The sequence below is a fragment of the Anas platyrhynchos genome, chromosome 2, assembly GCF_047663525.1.
Source record: "Anas platyrhynchos isolate ZD024472 breed Pekin duck chromosome 2, IASCAAS_PekinDuck_T2T, whole genome shotgun sequence".
Taxonomy (NCBI): domain Eukaryota; kingdom Metazoa; phylum Chordata; class Aves; order Anseriformes; family Anatidae; genus Anas; species Anas platyrhynchos.
In genome coordinates, this window is record NC_092588.1 from 134,645,449 (window position 1) to 134,665,824 (window position 20,376).

Sequence of the window (20,376 nt, forward strand, 5' to 3'; positions counted from 1 at the left end):
CCCGGGAACATACCCCGAGGAGGACAGATTTCTTTGATGGTAGCATCCAGAGCAACCCTTTAAAAGAGCTGCTGAGAGCACTTCAATCGGGGCTAACTTTCCATGCAGCAGAAAGCCAGGCGACGACTTAAGGACCGGTATCAAAGTCCTTTTCCTTCGGTGTTGGAAGAAGAAAGCCTTCCAGCCGGGCGGTGGCACCTTCCCAGCCGGTTGGCTTTGCCTCCTGACTCCACCTGCCGGGAGGACGCCCCGCTACCTGCTGCCGGGGCTCGGCGGTGACCCCACGGCCATACTCGCCCTCCATCACCGCCCCTCCGGGATGTTTAAGCACCGGGGGGCTCGGGGCAGGTACAGCGGGGGACTTCTGCCCTGCCCTGCCCTCACACGATGTCAAGTGGACAGGGGTGGGTTTGGTGTTGTGTTTTTTTTAATTTTATTTTTGGCTCACTTTCCTCTGGAGCAGCGTGGGGAGGCTGCGGGCGGCCGGGAAGGGGTCTTTCCCCCGGCCTCTCGTTTGGTTTAAAAGGCTTACATAACTTTTGGAGCCGAAACGGGCATTTAGATGACTTTGCCGGCCGTGTGAATGCCGCGTCCCCCCCGGCTCAGGGAACGAGAGGCAGACACCCCCCTCTCACCACCACCCCCCTCAGACCCCAGCCCTCAGCCTGAGGGGCGCGGGGCTCCCTCAAGGAGGACACACAACGCTGAGGGGGGGGGACGGCAGGGATCACAGACGCCCCCACCTCCCCCGCGGGGCCCGGCCTCGCCCGGCCGCCCTCTCACGCCCCCCTCCGCCTCTGCCCCGGTCTCGCCTCAGCGCCCCCGCCGGGGGGAGGCGGCGCGGGGGAGGCGCTGCCGCCGCCGCCGCCGGGCGCTCTCCGGCCGCCCCGCTCCGCTCCGCCGCCGAGCCCCGGGGAAGGGGTGGGAGCGGTGCGAGGGGGTGTGGGCACGGCGCGGGCGAGAGGAGGCAGATGCTTGCCGAGGGACGGCCCCTCCGGAGGGGCTCGGCCCTGGGCAGCGCCTCCCGGGCGGCGGCTGAAACGCTGCGGGGTGTCGGGGAGGCGGCTGAAGCGCCATGCGCCCCTCCGAGGAGTGAGGGACCGAGGTGACCGGAGAAGGGACCGAGGTGACCGGAGGAGAAGGACCGAGGTGACGAGAGCGCTGCCACCGTAAGTCCCGGCAACTTCGTCGCCGGGAAGACCGGCAGCGGGGCGGGAGAGGGGATGGGGAGCTGAGCCCGGGCGGCGTGCGGCTGGGAGAAGGGAAAAATAAAAGGAAAAAAAAATAACGATAAAGAAGACGGGGTGTTGGAGGAGGTCGGAGCCGTGGCTGCCGGCAGGGAGCGGCGCTGCTGGGGCTGGGGGCAGCGGAGCGGCCGCCGGGGGTCGTGGTCTGCCCCCGGTCTGCCGCCGGGGCTGTCGCTGTCACCGGGCGCCGCGGGTGTAGCAGCGGCGTTCGTCGGGCTGAGCGCTGCCGCTGGTGGCGGTGGATTGATGGATGAGGCTATTAGTTGGTGTCCAAGGACAATATAAACGCCTGCCAGGTTTGCCTTTAAATTGCCTGTATTGATTTCATTCTTGCGGGCTTTTTGACGAGGTGAAGGTAGTCGACGATTTGTAAAGGAAAGCGAAAAACTTCTGTTTTATTCTAGTTGCGGAGTGTTATTTGGAACCGAACTGATGAACGGAAGAAAAAATCATTCATAAAAAGAGCAAATACATGTGTATCCTCAGATCTCTTAAAGGCAGCGTTGTCAATATCTAACAGATGCCTTCCTGCTACGCTTCTATGTACATTGGCTGCCACTGAACTTAGGGGTAATACCGTATTCCTCGCAGGACGGTGTGCTTCCCTGCTCTAACAGAGTTACGTAGCCTGGCTGAAGGACTTTAGAATGAATTGAGGAAGTCTTTGCATTAATACGCATGTTGTCGTTCCGTAGGCACTGAATCAAGTAAAGCTCTTCCTCCTGCTTCTCTCCCCCTGGGTGCGGGTAGGACGGTGTTCAGGCACAGAACCCTCCTGTCTGGCCGCCCCAGGGCTGCCCAGGGTGACATCCCCTGTTACCAGCAGCCCAAACTGCAGGTGGTGTCACGCCAAAGGGGGAATTGAAGTCGCTCAGAATCCTAAGCATAACTGTGAACTAGGCAAATTAATGCTAGTATTTCCTTTGAAAAAAATCAGACATTTGGCAGACTTTACAAGTCGGTAACCTTTGCTAAGTTACCTCTGTGGTGCTTACTGCAGTTGTCATACAGTGACACAAAATTATTCTGGAAGTGCTAAAACACGGTGTGTCAGTACCTACCTGAAAGTGTTAAAGTGTGCTAACTTTGTAAATCTTGAGTAAACCATGGCCCTGTTAAGACCAATGGCAAAATCCCAATTAAAAAGAGTGGGTTTCACCGTAGGTCTTGATTATCATTTAGAGTGAGTGCCAACCAACTTTGGTTAGAAATTCAAGTGGCAGTGTTTAAATTTGGATGGTGATAGTACTTCTAGCTCTCTGTAGCAGTGCTTTAAAATCCTGAGTGGTAGCCACACAGGTCTTAATACTTTTAAAAATGACTATGTATAATAAACCATTTTGTGTTTTCAAGAGGAACAGGCACTTCACACTTGTCTTATAGTCAAATTTTCATGAGCAGTTCCTCATGAGCACTTCCAGAAAGGATCATAAGCAAGTTAGATTGCAGTTTGCGTATATACCGTATTTCAGCAGAGGTATTCAGGCAGTATATGTTGCTTATGGCAAAGACATTCACAAATAAACTACTAAATATTTGACTTACTACAGATCATCAAACAATAGCTATATATCAGGGTTTTGTTCTCTGGAGCTCATAAGCTTGAAGGGAAGATGAAGAAATAGAAGCATCTTTTCTAAAAACCTTGTTGAAATATTACTGCACAACCCTGTAAGAAGCTAAACAGGCACTTGCTTATATGCAAGTCCTGTCATATAACACTGGAGTGAACAAAATAGCTGCCAATAATTTCCATTAATCTTGTATAAGCAAAAATGGAAGAAGAAAAAGCATATAATACCTTAGAGTTCCTGAAAAGTCTATACAGAAGAAGGACTGTTCTATAGTGGGTTTTTTTTTTTTGTTTGTTTGTTTGTTTTGTTGTTATTTGTTTGTTTGTTTTTTTAAATGATGCATACAGATACAGTTTTTGGAAAAATTAGTAACTAATTGAGCTATGCTTTCCTGAAAGTTGTTATAGCAAGTACCATGGGTTTCAGTTCTGCAAATGCCCACCAGTTCTGTAAGTTAGTAAGCTGGTAAGCTCATTTTTGTCTTATTTCTGATAATTGGTGTTCAGGTCCTAGCTGTTGCCACAGAAGTCAATGTTGAAACTTGTGTTAGTGCTAGCATAGGCCACACCTGGGCCTTCTGGGGTGATCCTGTTATGTGCCGAGAACTTTCAATTCTCATTGCTTGTGTCAGAGTGGCATCCAGGCAGGTCACTGCCCAGAACTACAAGCACAGAATAAAATTCACTCCTTTAAAAAATATTCACGGTAAACAGTAGAGACCGAGGCATATTGCCGAAGGCCATGCAGTAGGCCAGCAGATGACCTATGTCTGAACATGAGTAGTCGGTACTTAACAAGGGTACACTGAGCTCTATTTAACAGGATTTAGTGTTAATTGATCCTTACATAAAGCTACCCAAAAGTGGATGACCAGTGCCTTAAGGTCCTATGTTATTTCCTTCTGATCTTGTTTATTTCAGTATTAACCTCAATGTTTGCTAGCAATAGCCTGCCAAAGAACAGCACATAATTACATATTGTTTGTTCTGTGCTGTTTTTTGGTCATACACCCACTTTCCATTTGACTTTGCTTTTAGTCACTTCCCAACTTAGGAAGGAGTGGGTCTGGCTGCTGGAAGCCTCTGTATGCAAGCACCATCACAGGCACCAACAGCCCAGTCCCGAGAAGCAAAGCACTGGTGGCAGAGCACTAGGTGGCTGCTATGGCTGTGTCACTGCACTGCTTCAGGTGGGATCTCATCGTGGTGCCACGTTATAGATGTGGAGTTTTGTATGGGAAACGCTTGCTCTAATATGGGTGCTGTAAGGAGTAGTTTTGGTGCAGAGAAAGGCTCGATGTAAATCTCCTTAAGGGGCAGTTCTCATTCTTCTGAAGCAGGTGAAGTAGCTGTGAAAGATCACATGGCTAAATATCACTGTTAATTATTATTATTATTATTAATAATAATAATAATATATATATATATTATATATATATAATATATAATAATAATAATAATCTTGAAGGTCAATAGCACGTATTTTGTGTTGAAGCTTTTTGTTAATGTTTTTAACAGTTATGACTCCATGAATGCCTTTTGATGGTGGGATTTGGCAGGTGGAAAGAATGGAGAGCCTGTGTACAAGACAATGTTTGCGACTGTCCTTCATGTTGGATAAGATTTGAGCTGGATTTACCTATCAGCTGGAAAGACATGTTGGATTGCTCGTGTGTAGAACTAGCTGATACAATATGCCTACAGCAGTGAGATTGGCCATATCTCAGTTTATCAGCAGCACTGGGCTTGGTGTTCATCCAGCAGTTACACCTAGGAAATCCATGCCTTATGCCAAAGGCTGTATTTATGGGCATGTTTCAGCTGGACACCTTTCCAATTACAGCAATATCCATGGATGTTGGACGAGTCTTACTTCAGGTGATCTGCTGAGCAAACTGATGCCATGCTGCTGCCTCACCAGTGAGCCCATGAGCCATTCAGTTGGCTCCCTGGATTGGAGGTGATTCTTGGTTAAGGATATGGGTCCCCAGGGTGGGGAGGACTTGGGGTTACTGATTCCCCTCTGGTAGAGAGCTCCATTGGTCTGCCTGTGCTGACCTGCATGGGTATACACAGAGACTTACCATTAAATCAAGGAAGAACGAGAAGTTCTGGTATTCAGCCATGAGGCAAAAGAGGAGTGATTTGATATAGGCGATAGGAAATAGCACTGTAGATATGAAACAAATGAGAACAAGGCAGCCTTGGATTTTTTAAAGGTTCCCCAAATGTCTTCTGGCTTAGGATCATGTTGTAGAGAGGCAAACTAACACTGGCTTTTAGCAAATTTCAGACTGAAGTGCTGTAGTCCTGAAAGGCAGGTTACTGAGAGGAGAATCGGCTTAAGCTGTGCACCACAGACCTGGGGAACATGCAGGGAGGAGCTCTCTTGGGTCCGGGAGATGGTGTGATCGTGCAGTACTGGTGTTCTTACCTCTACATGCAGTCCAAAAAAAACAAAACTGAAAAATGAAATTCATGCAAATGCATCTTATCCACTGTACCTTGAAATGATTGCAATGTACCTGTTTGTTTGTTTGTAAAAGGTTTTTCAGTAAAGCTGGTAGTGAATGGCTTTAAAATAAGCTTCTGGACCTTGGCTTTTCCATCATTTATTTCAGTTATACTGGATAAAAGACTTGGCACAGATGTGGCAGAATTGGCTCCTTATACCACGCTTCTGGTAGTCTTTTTGGAAATATACATACATTTCAGCTTCATGTGTCACATTTCAGTGTCACAGTTTCATGTAACACTGTTTAGCAAACAATTTTCTGCTTGGTCATATCCAACAACTTATAAAGAAACTGTATCACTCTGTCCAAGGCTTTTGATGAATGTTACTTACTGTTACTAAAAGTTAGATGAATAATACATTTGATAATTTTTGTAGTATTTTTGAATCCATTGTTTAACTATATTTTATTTATGGTAGCTCTAGCAGCATATACTTTAAATGAATAGAAAGATATGATATATGCTTGTTGGTGGCTTTGACATGCTAACTTTAGTTTGTGATGTCTTTATTAGCTTGGACAGAAACACAGGTTAGAAAATTGCTGATATTTAAAAATGTGTGTTTGAAATGCCTTTTTCTTCCTGGATTGCTACTAAGTGCTGAACTACCCATCCACAATTGGAAAAGCAGATTTTTATTCTGTTGTTTTGTCCTAGAAATTGGACACTTCTGCAGGCAATGCCAAGTGAGTTCACAGACATATTTGGAGGTTGCTCGAGACAAGATGAATTGTGTCTTGTCTTCAGGAGTGTCATCTCACAACTAAGTTGACAATAAAAAAGCCTTCTCTTTTAAATAATCTGAAGTGCTTCTGAAAGTGCAGCATTGCTATTAGAAAGGTGTCAGTGCTCCCCAGTTAAGATTGTGCTGAGATCTACTTGTAAAAGAAAAAGAAACTGAACTTCTTTTCTACTTTTTTTTATTAGTGACTGGATTGAGGCTCCCCATTTGGCACAATATTCTTCAAAGGTCAACTGATTTTTCTGTCCGTGTGTTTTTATGGAGAAATATTTACTTAGTTTTCAGTGCTCACATAACAAAAATTGTTGTAATCCATGGCACTGCTTAAGGCTTGATGGAGGAATGAGAAAGGTAACCAAAGACTGAATAAATTCATAGGGTGAATTAGCCACCTCTGTTTCTCCGAGGCATGCTCCAGAATGAGACAGCTCCTGTGACTGTAGCATTTCAGCTCTGGTGTGTGCAGATGGGTGGCTCCATTTCTGGTAGTTTTGATTTCTCTCCAGCTGGTACTGGTAACGGGTGTTAACTGCTTAGACAAATCACAGGTAACTCTGCAGTTGTATTCTGTTCCTATTGTTTGTATCAGGATCCTCCCTGCAGGATGTGTGTACTGCAGCAGTTTCATGGAGCAAAGTGAGCTGTCTCGATTTAAGTGATCTGTGAAGAAGTAATGTGACCCCTAAAAGTGGTATTCCCATTTAACTTTACCTCTCTTATGAAGCAGTAGTAAATAGGTGAAGTTCTACATAAGCTATATTCTTTTGTGCAGAGCTATCACCGTGTGACTTGTACCAGCTTGCTTTCTTGATCTTTTTCTTCATTCATGTGTCTGTTGGCTTAGTTATGTGTGGCTGAGTAACTGCTTCATCCCTGGGCTCTTCTCATACATCGCTCTCCCTTTTCATCATTGAAACATGATGGGGTAATTTGCTGTATATCAGCTAGCAAGCAGATGGTAGGCGTCTTTGGACAACTGAATGCAGTTCCTCACAGAGGAGGAACAAATGATGTCCCATAAAGTTACAGCTCTTTATGTATTAAGGGCTGTCATCTCTCATCCATTGGAACACGGTGAACAAAAGATGCTCGATGCTCTTCAGGTTGTCATGAGAGTCCTTCTTCAAACTATATACAAGGCCTGAAACACCCTGCGAGTGTGCACATTTCTGACTGTTAAACAAGCTGTATGCAATCTCCTCCAGCCATAAATATTCAATGGCAGGGGAGAGGATGCTTAGACCTGCATTACTTTGCCCAATTGCTTAGAGAAGCTTTTTTTTTTTCTTGGGTTTGGTAGTGAGAAAGGTGTCTGTGACTTCTGACCTTCTTCATGCACCTTAAAGCTGGATCTCTCTGGGTAATAATGCCTGTTGTTACCAACCAGCCTGGCACCTAATGAAATCCTCATTTTCTTTTGTCTTCAAATCTGGACTCTCCAAACAACATGAAGTTATAAGTGAAAGGGAAAGTTCTCTGCTGTTATCCTCAGCCATGCTGCTGGGGTTTAAACACTGAACACTGAATGGTATGGGATGCAGAAACAAGCAAGTGATGTAGATTAGACAGGAAAAACAAAACAAAACAAACAAAAAAAAACCAGAGTGGTGAAATAGTGAAAAATATAATTAGATCACAGAAAATATAGAGCGGGAAGTGTTCTGCAGAAAAGGGAAGAAAGTGGTGCTTTGAATGGTATATGCACCTGTGCATTTAGAGGGAGAGATGATCTGGAAAGTTAAATTACAAAATATCTACTAAACTAACAGAAAACATCGTCTTCTGTTTACTTACATAGTAGCAGGGGAAATTAAATTTGTGCTCCAGTACTTAATTTTACGTATGAAATGTATTGATAATGACAGATCATTGATACTGGTTTAGTTACTTATACAAGTGTCAGAGTAAGTTATTGAATCTTAAGATTTTATATGGCAACTCTTCCAGGAAGCGTATTTCTAACAAAGGAAAATGGGAAACAGGATTAGTGTGAGGCTGACTCAAAGGGTAGTTTAGTCTCACCAGTTGAGAGCCTCTCTAGCAAGTCCTGTGCTTTGCATCAGGCTGTTTAAGAACATTTGTTGAGAGTAACCCATAGAGAGCTGATCACGCGCTCCTGGCTGTGCTGAGTTGTGATGCTTGCAGTTTAGAAAATCCTTTAAGCCCTGGTCTCGAGAAAGATTCAGTGATGGGGAGCAAATGGGTTCAAGTAGACTTCCTTTGGTGTTCTGAGGGCCACTTCCCTTACTACAGGCTGCTTGATGGCTTGACTCGTTTGAGCCCTTGAGTTGTTTGTGTTACAATACAATATTTTCCTCTGTTTGAATGCTGCCAAGTACATTTTGGGTTGAAGCAGCATCAAGTAATAAATAATAATCATTGTTACCATATGCTCGCACAGATAATGCAGCCCTTGTGTTTTCTACTCTGTTGTTTATTTGTTGTTTCTATCATCTGATGGTATTTGATGGTATATGCTTTCTAAAGACTGGAGTCATCGTGGTACTGAAAGGAAAACATGTATATTTGGGTTTATAAGTATTTAAATTCTTGCTAACTTTTTTGGCAGTCAGATCTGCAGTGTTTTGATCGGAATGTGTTCACCCAGTGAAACACCTAATGTAATCAGAAGTCATCACTAAAAAACCTGTAGGTTTTCACTGCATAACTGTCTTTCACCTAGCTGTGCCTCACATAACTGTATTCTCTTTCACCTAGCATCCATGATAACTCACTATGAGATCTATATACAAACTAAAAACCCAAGATGTGCCAGCTTGTCATTGCTGTAGCTGTTTGAGTTGTCTGCACAGCAATAGAACTGACACAAATCTTTGTATTTTAGGCCAGTGCTGTGGCTTATCCAGGCAGGCAGCTCAGCACCACATGGCCACTTGCTCGCTCTCCCCAAGTGCGATGGGGGAGAGAATCAGGAAGGTAAAAGTGCAAGAATTGATGGCTTGAGAAACTGATGATTTTTACCAGAATAAAAAGAAGTGGGGTGTAATGGCCTGTGAAATGTGAGAAATTAGTATGATTAAGCCAGCAGGAGATATGTATGTACTATGCACAGAAAGGATCCTGTAGAACCCCAGCTGTTAAAGATAGCTTCATACTCTCACAAAATATTGGGACTGTCTTTTATTGAAATGAAAGCCTGTCATTTCTCTACTTAAATAAATAAGTGGCAACGTGCGGTCATTATCTTATTTATTATATGGCAGGTCATCAAATACATGTATGTTACAGCCACTCCACATGCAACATCAGAGAATATCACTGATAAGAGACTTCCTAAAGTGATGAATTGTGGTATCACTCTCATATGTAATTCCACATTGAGAAATCAGATGGGTGTAATCATTAAAGGCAGTTAGTTATGCCAATTACTGTAGTGTGGCATTTTATTAAATATATTCAGAACTTTGTTGTTGTTGTTGTTAAAAATGATTTTTTTTTCAATGAAAAGGAAACTAATGAATTTTATGAAATCTAAATTTTTGCTTCTCACTGTAAAATATTTTTGCAGGTGAGGGGAATTTCAATGATCTCTCTCTATATGTATTTATAGCAAAATACTATTTTAAATTGAAGGAAAATGCACCACAATATAATATGCAACTTGCACTCTGGCATGGGCATAGTTTAGATGGAAAAAGATGCAACAGATTGAAGGAGATGCTGGGAGAGCAAACAGCTCTATTTGCAGGGTGTACTTACAAAAAAAGAGAAGTCAGCTGTCTTTGGAGATATCTCTGACCTAGTGTGTACCCCTTGCACTGTGTGACTATAGAAAGGCTGACGCTGGGCAGCACTGTATTCCCTGGGCAGTCCATATGCATGTGGTCATGCATATCTATATATGTAAATATACACATATGCAGACACAGTTTTCCATATGCAGTGTATAAAATAATTTGTACAGTTTCACACTTTTTGTCAGAAGCCTCTGGTTTCATCTACTTAGTGTTTTGCTGAGCTTTCATCTTCTGGGCTAAGAAATTTCACCAATCTGTTGGATTTATTTGGAGAATTTTAGCCAGATAATTTCCATATGCTTTGAAAACCTCATCTAGTGCAGGATGTGTTGTTTTGCTTTTGTCTGCAAATTCTGGATGCTATGTTTCTTTGAGAAGTTCTTGTGCTGCCATGTGGTGGGAAATGGACTTGCCAGTAGAAGGTTTCCAAGTCAGGATCAATCCTTGTACCATTTGTCTAAGAACACCCACGCTTGTGCAGCCCAGATCTTCACAGAGCTTTGGTCTTCAATCAGGTTTTTGAGGCAGCGTTAAGGCAGTCTATGCTGCCTAATTGAGGGCAGATAGAACAAGATCAAAGCCCAAAAGATGAGCAGAAAGTGGAGCGTAGGAAAGTTTGAGAAGTGTGGGGAAAATGGGAATGGTTTCAGAGGTGGTAGAAGGATGCTGAAACAGGGATTGGGTGTTAGTACTGAGAGCCAGTGTGGTTTGGGACAGGAAACATTTGAGAAATACAAGCTTCTTTGACAAGAATTTAGATGGTGAGGGACAAACTGAACGTCAAAAACACTGACATTCCCAGGAGGTGGCATTTAGGGGCTAGTAAGGACAGGTGCTGGCAGAACACTACGACAATAGGAAGAAGATGTACTGGAAGAGACAGAATTCTCTTTTGCCCTCCCTTTCTTGCTCCTCTCTTTTCCTCCGCTCCCCACAAAATATACTAGAGTCACGAAGCCAGGAAAGTGAGATAATTTAAAATGGGACAAACTGAAGGCTAGGGAAAGAAAGAGTCCTTCCATATAGTGTGCCACATGGAGTGTCAGAAACCTTGTAAGGAACAAGGTCTGCTTGGAAATGGTACTAAAAAGATGGAGAGTGGAAATAATGGGGAGGAACATCTAATGTCTGGGAGAAGACAGGAGCAGAAGAAAAGAAAGTTCATAATGGGACAGATCAAGGTGAGGGAGGCAATAACCATCACAATGTCGTGCACAACCTTACTGAGTCTCACCAGCCTTCTGCTATCAGGAGATATCTGTGAAGATTTCTGGTGATGTTTTATTTTCCTTCTGGACTTCAACATGTACAGGATGTCAACCTGTCACTGCTGCAATTCAACCAGCCCTGCTGATATAGACCTTTGCGATGGGCTTTAGAGTTTTTAGTACCTTTCATGAAATGTTTTCACCATGCATAATTAAAACACTGATGTACTGGTCTTAAGATGATTATATTTATTCTGTGTTTGTTTCTTATGCCCAGATTTAGAGGGTAGGGTGCAGATGCAGGAGCCATCTGAAAGCCTATCTAATTTAAGCAGCTCTAGTTTATCACATTGAGCGTGTGAGCAAGACTCGCTGGTTTAGTCCCACTGTCTTTCTGGGAATAATTTAAACCAAATTCATGGACTGAATCTCTGAATCTGGAGAAAATTTTATGTTCCTTTTACAAAGAAAGACAAGAAGTGTACATCTTCTGAATGTCCAGAATGCTTCTTTCAATGCATGGGCTTAGCTGATGGATTTTTTTTCTTTTTCTGAACTTCAGTCAAAAGAGGATAAAGGTTCTTTGTTTCTCTTATTCTTTTGTACAGACAGCTGAGAACATTTGTAAGTGTCTATAAGGGCAAATTTACTGAAGCAAATCGAAGAAGTGTGGATGGACAGTTGGAATGATTTGAAATATCCTGTTTCAGAGAGAGGAGCTCTGCATTCAGAGAAGAAATTGTAGGAAAGTTGAGGATCTACTGAGTCCTTTGATGTAAGTGAATCAGCCAGCTGGAACAGATTGTTAAAAAGACTGTTTCTGCAGAGGAAAATGAGATGCTGGAAACTTCTAATAGGATGAGGCAAAAAAGAAAATATGTGTGTTAATGGAGGACACTCAAATGTCCTATAATATCACTAGAATGGCTAGAGCATAGGAGATCGAGAGCAGATGACAGGGCACCTCAGTAATGGTGGTTGCTGACCTCCCACATTTTATCATCTACATGCAATCACTCATATGCAGTCTCAGAGAAACATCAAACACATTTGAAGAGAAACATACTATAGGGGCACAAACCCAGCAGATTGCCAGAGAACATGGGAGTATCGTGCAAGGAAAAATGAAAACCGGGTGTTTGGGAAGATGTATGCAAAGAAAACTGAGGAGAGCAAAGCCTTCAATGCATGCAGCTGAAAAATATCTCTGGGGAAAGCAGTCATCGGCAATGTTCCTCTATTTATTTATTTATTTATTTTTAAAGGCTAATAGTGGTGAGACATGCAAACTTTTAAATAAAATCACCATCACTAAATTGCCATCAATATTGGAGTACAGTTTTGGGGACTGACAACAGGAAAAAGTTGAACCCATGACACAAAACAAAACTATCAGGATACAAGAATATTCTATGTAGATAAAAGTATAAAAATAAGGACCTAGGTATCTCTAAAGTAGATGCTCCTGCAGAATTAATTTTTTGATATGAAGCTTAGCTATTTGTTAAATCTGATTTAAAAAACAAACAAACAAACAAAAACAAACAAACAAAAACCCATCCAGAACTTTAAGGGAAGTGAACTGGAAAAAATGTTCCCTGGCAGGCCTGCCTAATACTAAGTATCCATGTGATTGAAGACAGAGGAGGTCAACTGCCTGCTGCAAAATCTACCTACAAGGCAGTACCAGAAGTGCATGCTGCAACCTGATAACTGTTATCTCTACTTTGAGCCTCTTGGAAATAAAGACATTAATTAGACAAATGAGGAAGATGTGGGAAAGGGTGTACTTGATGATGACAATAGAGAAGAAAAATAATAGGGTATTCCATGTATGCATACTTATTAAAGATCTTTAAGGCAGTGAATCAGGAACAAATCAACACAAGAACAATCACGCAATGATACAGGAACAAAACAACCCACTCATGCTAGATGACATCACTTCCAAGCCTTCTCTAACAAGCATGTTCATTATGTTAGATGCACGATTTGGTAGTGGAAGGTCAGATAGGACAAGGAGGGCAGCTAATTAATGCCTTCCAACACACCATCCAGAAGGCAGTATTTCAAAAACGCCTGCTGACATATCATCTGCACAAGATACATTGAAGAAGAGAGGCCTCGAAATAGCAGAATATCTTACTCTTGTACCAGAGCAAATGGCACTAAAACTGATGGTGTTAATCACATGATGCTGGGGACATTTCTAAATCACAGTCAGATCCAAATCATTAGTAAGCAGATGGATGAGAATAGTTAAGCACTGGAACAGATTGCCCAGAGAAACTGTGGAATTTCCATCCTTGAGAGTTTTGAAACTAGCCTGGATATGTCCCTGAATAACTTGAAAGTTAGACCTGCTTTGAGGAGACCTGCTACGTTACCTCCAGAGGTCCATTCCAGACTAGTTTTTTCTATGGTTCAGGGAATTATTTGGTCTGCAAAGGAGGCATCCAATCATATCCAAAAAAAAAAAAAAAAGTGAAAGGGAAAAGGGCTGAAAGCACTTAGTCACCCCAAAAGAACTGGAACTCAGGGCAGGGGTTACAAAACTATCTGCTGAATAGAAATGATGGGACCTTGGTAAGAACTTAAAGGAGGAACCCAGTGAAGAAGGATTCCAATGGAAAAGGAAGTGTCAGGACAAGTAATTAAAAATGATAGTAACTGTCCCTAAGAAGGCTAAATTAAGGTTCCCCATAGTTTCTAACTTCAGTTACTTATATAATTTGAAGAATCTTTAATTGTCTGACTTTATCACGAGCATTTATTAGCGTGATTCCAAGAGACTCTGTATGAAATAAGGGTATTGGCGATTTACAAAGGCAGGAAAGTACCATTTGTTTTTGTTTAAAAGATCTATTAACATCATTGAACACAGAGTTTTTGCTAAAACGTTCATCTATTCAGAGGGGGAAAGTAAAAACAATGCAGAAATGTGAAAGCCTTAGGCTTCATTTAAGCAAATAATAATTTTGCAGATAAAAGCTGATTTACATAAGATACTCCTGAGAGCAAATTTTAAAGTGATCTTTATAATGCTGAACAGCTAAAGCTTGTCAATCTTAAAAAAAGCTGGCAATATGACGGCCAGTCTATAAGCTTTCACATTTAATGCTAGTCCATGAAGAACTCTCATTTTCTCTGTAGAACATTAGCATTAGCCTGATACCTGAGGTACACCTCAGTTGTTCATCATCAGTGCCCTTTTTTAAGGCCTTTTTTTTAAAGACTCGATTGCACAGACTGCAGCAGAAATGAAGTAGGGCTAGGGCATGAGTTAGCTTCCAGCCATCCTGTCAGTGTGCCCGGTGTGCCACCAGCTAGTCTTGCTGTGTCCGGAAATAATGCCAGGTGTGACCTATTATTTGAGTAGTTAGGATGTGGGATATTGTAAAATGAAAAAGACGTTTAACACACTTAAGACACCTCTAGCATTACTTACAGTTTGTCATATTTGCTGTAATATATGCAGAACGAAGAGAGGAGGATCATGCAGGTGAAATCCTGTTTGGTGCAGTGACTTCCTCAAATTCTGCTCAATCCCAGACAATGGTTTGTTTTTGTGCAGTTACATGATAACCCCCAGTTAATGTTTGCACAGGGGATAGTAAAATTAGAAAGAGAGGGATAGTATTTTAGAAAGAGAGGGAAAACATTTCAGGAAAACTTCCACACATTCATTTGAGAGATAAATCTCATGGAAAACTGCCTTTCCTATTTCTCCTCCTTGCTTAACTTGCACACTTATTCCTGAGCAGGAGTCTCTTCAGTTTTGATGTTTCAACAAGGCACCATCTGAAGTCCCTTGGTAGGGTCAAAGCATGAGGGCAAGAAGGGTGTGAATGTGGTGGTAAATGTTCTTAAAAGATGGTAGCTTAACTGCATCTTATCATTTTATTAAAGTGGCATTTTCCAAACTATTTTCCACAGTATCTTCATGCTAAGCGAGCATAACTCTTCATGCAAACATAACAAGAAGCACTGGCACACAGGTAGAAGAAATGCAGTACTTCTAAAAGTATTGTACAAGCTAACTTGTGCCAAGAGTCTCTTTCCTGCACTAGTGGAGGTAGATCAAATTTGGGTTTTCTGCAGCTAGGAGATACTCTTTAAATCATGACCTGCATGCATGTTATACATTCTCTTCTCTCTGAAAGAAGTTTCTTGTCTCATCCACTTACACATCTTATTTTGCCACCCTGCTTAGAGCCAATCTACTTGGCTAGTAATTGAAAAGTATATGTTTTGCATTTTTCTTCCCATAATTTCTGCCACCCTTGGGCAGAACTCTCTTTTTCAGTGACTGGGAAACAATGATTGTGTAATGGGCATTTCCATAAATTAGTCATACATTCATACATTCAAATCAATGATTATATCGACTGGAGTCAGACCATCTGTCCTTTTCTGCCTGGAAGTAGAATGGTAAAATACAATAAAAATGCATGACACAAAATTAATCTCCTCAGTGTCTAATGAGGAGACTGGGCTGATCTGAGGTGCTGCCAGCACTGAGGCTGTGTGTGGTGACCTCAGAAGCTGTAATCAAGGGGAGCCTGATGCCAGCAACCCTTTCTGCATTTTTTGGCCGGGCAGACATGTGAGATGGGCATGTGCCTCTGCCAGCTAAGCTGCTCCAAGCCCACCAACTCTGAACCAGGTTGCTTTGGTGCCGATTGGGCCAGAAGCCATGTTCCCAGGCCAGGCCAGCACTGAACACAAAAGACTGCACCCTGCCTCTCCTTTTGCTATTGAAGGCTGGGTGCTGTGCTGAGCAGGCAAACGCACGTGTTTGCCTGCTCTCAAGTTCAGCACAAATGTGACTGCTCGTCCCTTTGCTGTATTGCTGTGCTCTTCTGTTGCTACCATTGTGCTGGAGTAGTGGAAATCACATGGTAAAAATAACAGAGTTCCCATGGAGTGGACACTTAGAACAATATCAATAGGCTCATCACAATGCGGGTGAGAGGAAGAAACTGTATAGTGATGGATATATGCTGTTACTGCATCGGTTTTTGCACCAATTAATTTTTCTGATTACAACAAGTATCACTGTGCCTATTATGGATTTTAAATTACATAAACCAACTCTGTCACTCACTGTACATCATGCTGTTGTTATATTAAGGCCTTAATTCTTACATGGAAACAGTCAATTCATGTAAAGTCCTCTTTGTACTTACATATAATCATGGAGACTTTATAAACTTATGGCAGTTTTGATATTTTGCACTTACACAGTTGCAAGGGGCATTAGGTAGAGCAAGAGTAGTCCCCTAAGTACTTGACAGTTTCCTTCCAAAGAACAGGGAGGAAGCAATGCCAGGCCCAGGCCCAGGCTGGGCAACAAATGGCTGGGGAGCAGCTTAGCAGAAAGGGACCTGAGGGTGCTGGTGACAGCAGGCACAGCGAGAGCCAGCAGTGTTCCCTGGCAGCCAGGAGGGCAAACCCCATTTTGTGTTTCCCATGATGGCAGGGTGCAGAAGGGCTCAGAGCTGCACTAGGGGAGGGCTGGGATGGGTGTGAGGATAAATGTCAGTGCCATGAGAGTGATCACACACCAGGATGGGCTTCCTGGAGAAGTGCGTAGTGCCCCATGCCTGTCAGTGCTCAAGGGACGGTTGGACAATGCCCTCGGTGACATGCTTCAGCTTGTGGTCAGCCCTGAAGGCTGACTCGATGGTCTCTGTGGTACCCTTCCAACTGTTCTGTTCCATTCCATTCCATTCCATTCCATTCCAATTAGAAATAAAAAGCAAAACCATCAATAGAAGAACAACGTAGCGACAGAACCACTAAGTAAGAGGGCTCAAATTATCGCATCAAAACAAAACAAAACAAAACAAAGCAAAACAATACCCAAAGGAAATTTAAACTCAAAGCTGAAACCATTTTAACTTTCCTTTTTGATCACAAAATATGAAAGACAGCCTAAAGCACAGTATGGTTTTTCCCTAAAGCATGATATTAATTCCATCACGTTTGCTTGTGCATCTCTGCATGTCTGCACATGTATTGCATCTTTTAATTACTTTCAGTGGGAAGCCTGGACAGTGCCTGTTAGCCCAAAGCAGAGAGGAAAATGGAAAAAAAATGGTGAGCATATTTTTAAGAAACAACCTTGTCAGTAGGAGTACAGGCACCAGAAGGGGAAGAGTTAAGGGAAGAATATGAAGGATAAATGCTCATGAAACATGGCTATTGCTGCTTCTACTTCTACAAGAGGAGAAAAAAAATAAAGAATACGCTGTCAGAAAAAGAAAACCACAGGCTTTGGGGAAACCCTGAGCTTAAGGAGAACAGAGAGCTACTATTATTTATTTATTTGCAGTTTTAGGGAGCTTTTTACTAAGCAGACTTTTTCAGTGTCCTCAGACCTACTGACTTACCTTTCCAGTCTTTTACTGGAGGTGGATGAGATGTCCAGTAGGTGGCATCCTTTTAACACAGTGCTAATCTCTCATAATAATTTTCATTTTAAAAGCATTTTTCTGCAGAACTTAAATTGATTATCACAGAATCCTCCCATGCAGAAGTTATGTTGGTATGATGACTATAAGTCAAAACTCTCTGATTTGGAACCCTAAACTGAAAAAAAAAAAAAAAAAAGAAACAAACCACTGTGTTTGGGGATCTGAATGAGAGAGAAAATTTTCTCTCATTGTTTCAGAGCAATTTTCTGAGGGAGTTTATAACAAGCTGCAGCTTCACAGCACCTACTGGAACCACTTCTGTGGTTTCTAATTTGAGGATTCTGGTCTAATGTAAGGACTATTTTTTGGAATGTAGTGATTAGGAAATCATGTTTACATTTGAGCAATAGATGATAGAGATTGTGACATCTTACTGTTTGCATTTAATTTACCTCTGTTACATCTTGTTCATTTTTGAAATTTGTTCTTTTTTTTTTCTTACTAAGAAATAATCTTGACAATACTAGCTGGGGAAGTAGATGATGTTACAGAACCACCTCTGCATATGTGTCTGCATAAATTTCTACATAGAAATTATGTCAATGGATACAGTTTGAATGGGCACGTGCTTCAAGCTGCTAGCATTTGGCACTGACATCAGTGTCAGGTACCAGCTGTCCATTCAATTAGCCAGTACCCTGACTGAAACCACACAGATAATTCACAGACTGACTGCAAGTGGAAAACAAATTTGCTCAAAGCGTTTGGGAATGTGTAGTGAATCAGAACACTGCGTAGCCAGGGATGTCTCTGCTCTGCTTGAGAAAGCGTTTATGGACATCTGTTCTTCAAGTCAAACAGTCTTCTGGTTTGCCTCCAGGTTCACCTTGCCTAGAAAAGGAAAGTGTCAGAACCCTGCTCCGGTTCAATGTGACTAGAAACAACCCCCAAAAAGTCACAGCCAGCTTCTAATAATACAAGGCCTGAAATAAACAGACTTGATAGCTGAGTGGGTCTCACTAGGTCTAACTCCCTCTTTGCACAGAAAAGGATTGACAGATCTGTATCCAATGAAGCATAGACTGTGGTTTTCGAAGCATTTTAACTGCTCTGAAGTTTGGGATTTGCCATAGGGGTTAAGGTAGCATCCTGTCTGTGCTTATCTGCAGCAAGTCAAGCCACAGTTTTAAAAAGTGAGGCTGAGGTACTGGTCTGTTTTCATTCCTTCTGTTATTTCAGTGAAAAATTATTCTGAATGTATATATCATCCCAAATTGTGTTGAGTTTGTTGTTTTAAAGGGCATACAACTCTTTTAATACTCTTTACATGTGTTTGCTCAATACTGTGCTTCTTACATATAAATCATCTAAAAAAATCCATCTCTGTAATTTCTTCCACCTTTGTCTATTCAGCCTGAGACAAGCTGTCTGTACAGAGGCAAAACTCCCAAAAAGGCAAAAGTAAAAATTGATGGTGGATTATTGCTGGTGAATATATAGACTGAAAGAATATTTCCAGGGCTAGGAAAATCTATTTTACAGCAAGAATATGGGGAAAGGTTTTCAGATGAGAGTGCTGAAAAGCAGTACCACAGTAAGTGAATGTGTCTGAGGATTGCAAGGATAATTTTCTAACCAGGTGTGAGCTACAGTCACTGTCATCCTAAGCCTACAAACAGACCATCTCAGGTTATCTGCTACCAACTATAACTTTCCCAGGTTGTACCAGACTGAAACTTATGATAGCTTCATACCTGCCTTTCAGAGTATGAGTGGCAATGTATGAACCGTGCTGACTTAAAAAACTTGTGCAACTGTTTGGAAAAATCTCAGGGGAGCTTTATGACTAGGGTCAGAGGAAAGAACCCAATAAACAAAGTCAGACTTGGATGCACTGATGAAGGCTCCTAAAATAAGCAAGATGCTGGAGGAGAATGAAAGGGCAAAATTCCTTCTCCATGTCAGCCTGCAGCAGGGGTGGGATTTCAGCGTCTGAGATGCATGTTGGGGATGCAGAGGACAGCCGGGGCAGTGCTCCCATAGCTGTCACAGCATGTGCTGTCACCGCAGTGAGAGGTGTCTGTCTCGGTACTTGCTGACTGATGCTCAGGGTTGCTTTAATGACTCATCTTCTCTGTTGATATTAAAGCAGTAGGTGTCTGGTAACAAGGGCTGCCTGCAGTCATAACCCAGGTTCTGCTGCAATCGTTTAACAAGTCGGCGGTCTGGTTGGCGTGTCTGTCACAGGTTGGTGTGTGAGCATGGCGCAGGGACATTGTAGTTCCCTGGGGAACTGCAGTCTCCAGTCTTCCTGCAGTGGAGTTTGCTCTGGGATGTAGCTGAGAGAGGTGTGGAACAAAACACTGTCAAGCAAGTACTGAAGCGGGGCCATGTAGGGAAGCTTCTTTCCAGTACAAGGTATCCCTTATTGCTGTGCTAATAAAGGGTGCGTAGGGCCAACACCCCACATACTGAGGCAAACTAAAGTCTGTTTTGAAGAAAGGAACAGTTTTTGAAGCACCTCAGTGCGTTATTACTTATGCCAAATAAAGGAAACCTTTATTCATGTCCATTATTACAAAATGAGACTGTTACTGTTTTTCAGTGTTTTTCAAAGACCAAACCAAAATGGTGTTTCTCTCCCAGAAGATCTACCATCTAAGCCAGGAGAAAGATGTAGTCAACGTTGATTGAAACAGAGCTAGTTAGCGTGATAGGCAGTAGTTAATAGCAACCTATTCAGTAATCCTGCAAGTTTATTTGGAGTACTTCTTTCCTGCCAGATGTTTCAGAAAATGTGACAAAGTTTAATTATATAGTTACGGAGTTAATTAAGAAATTATAGCAGGCACTGAGTGAAATTAGGAGCTGTAATCAGGAGGGAAAAGGTTTTTATAGAACATCTTTGGAAA

The 20,376-nt window shown here is 42.3% G+C and overlaps 1 protein-coding gene across 4 annotated transcripts in view; it reads left to right on the plus strand.

The window, feature by feature from the left end:
- Positions 1-826: 826 nt before the first annotated feature.
- CALCR (calcitonin receptor) overlaps positions 827-20,376 on the plus strand; it is a 173,201-nt gene continuing 153,651 nt past the window's right edge. For all 4 annotated transcript variants that reach the window (XR_011807009.1, XM_072033631.1, XM_027450789.3 and 1 more), the window contains exon 1: positions 827-1,169. The gene's annotated coding sequence lies outside the window, so the exon portion shown is untranslated. The remainder of the gene's footprint in view (positions 1,170-20,376) is intronic.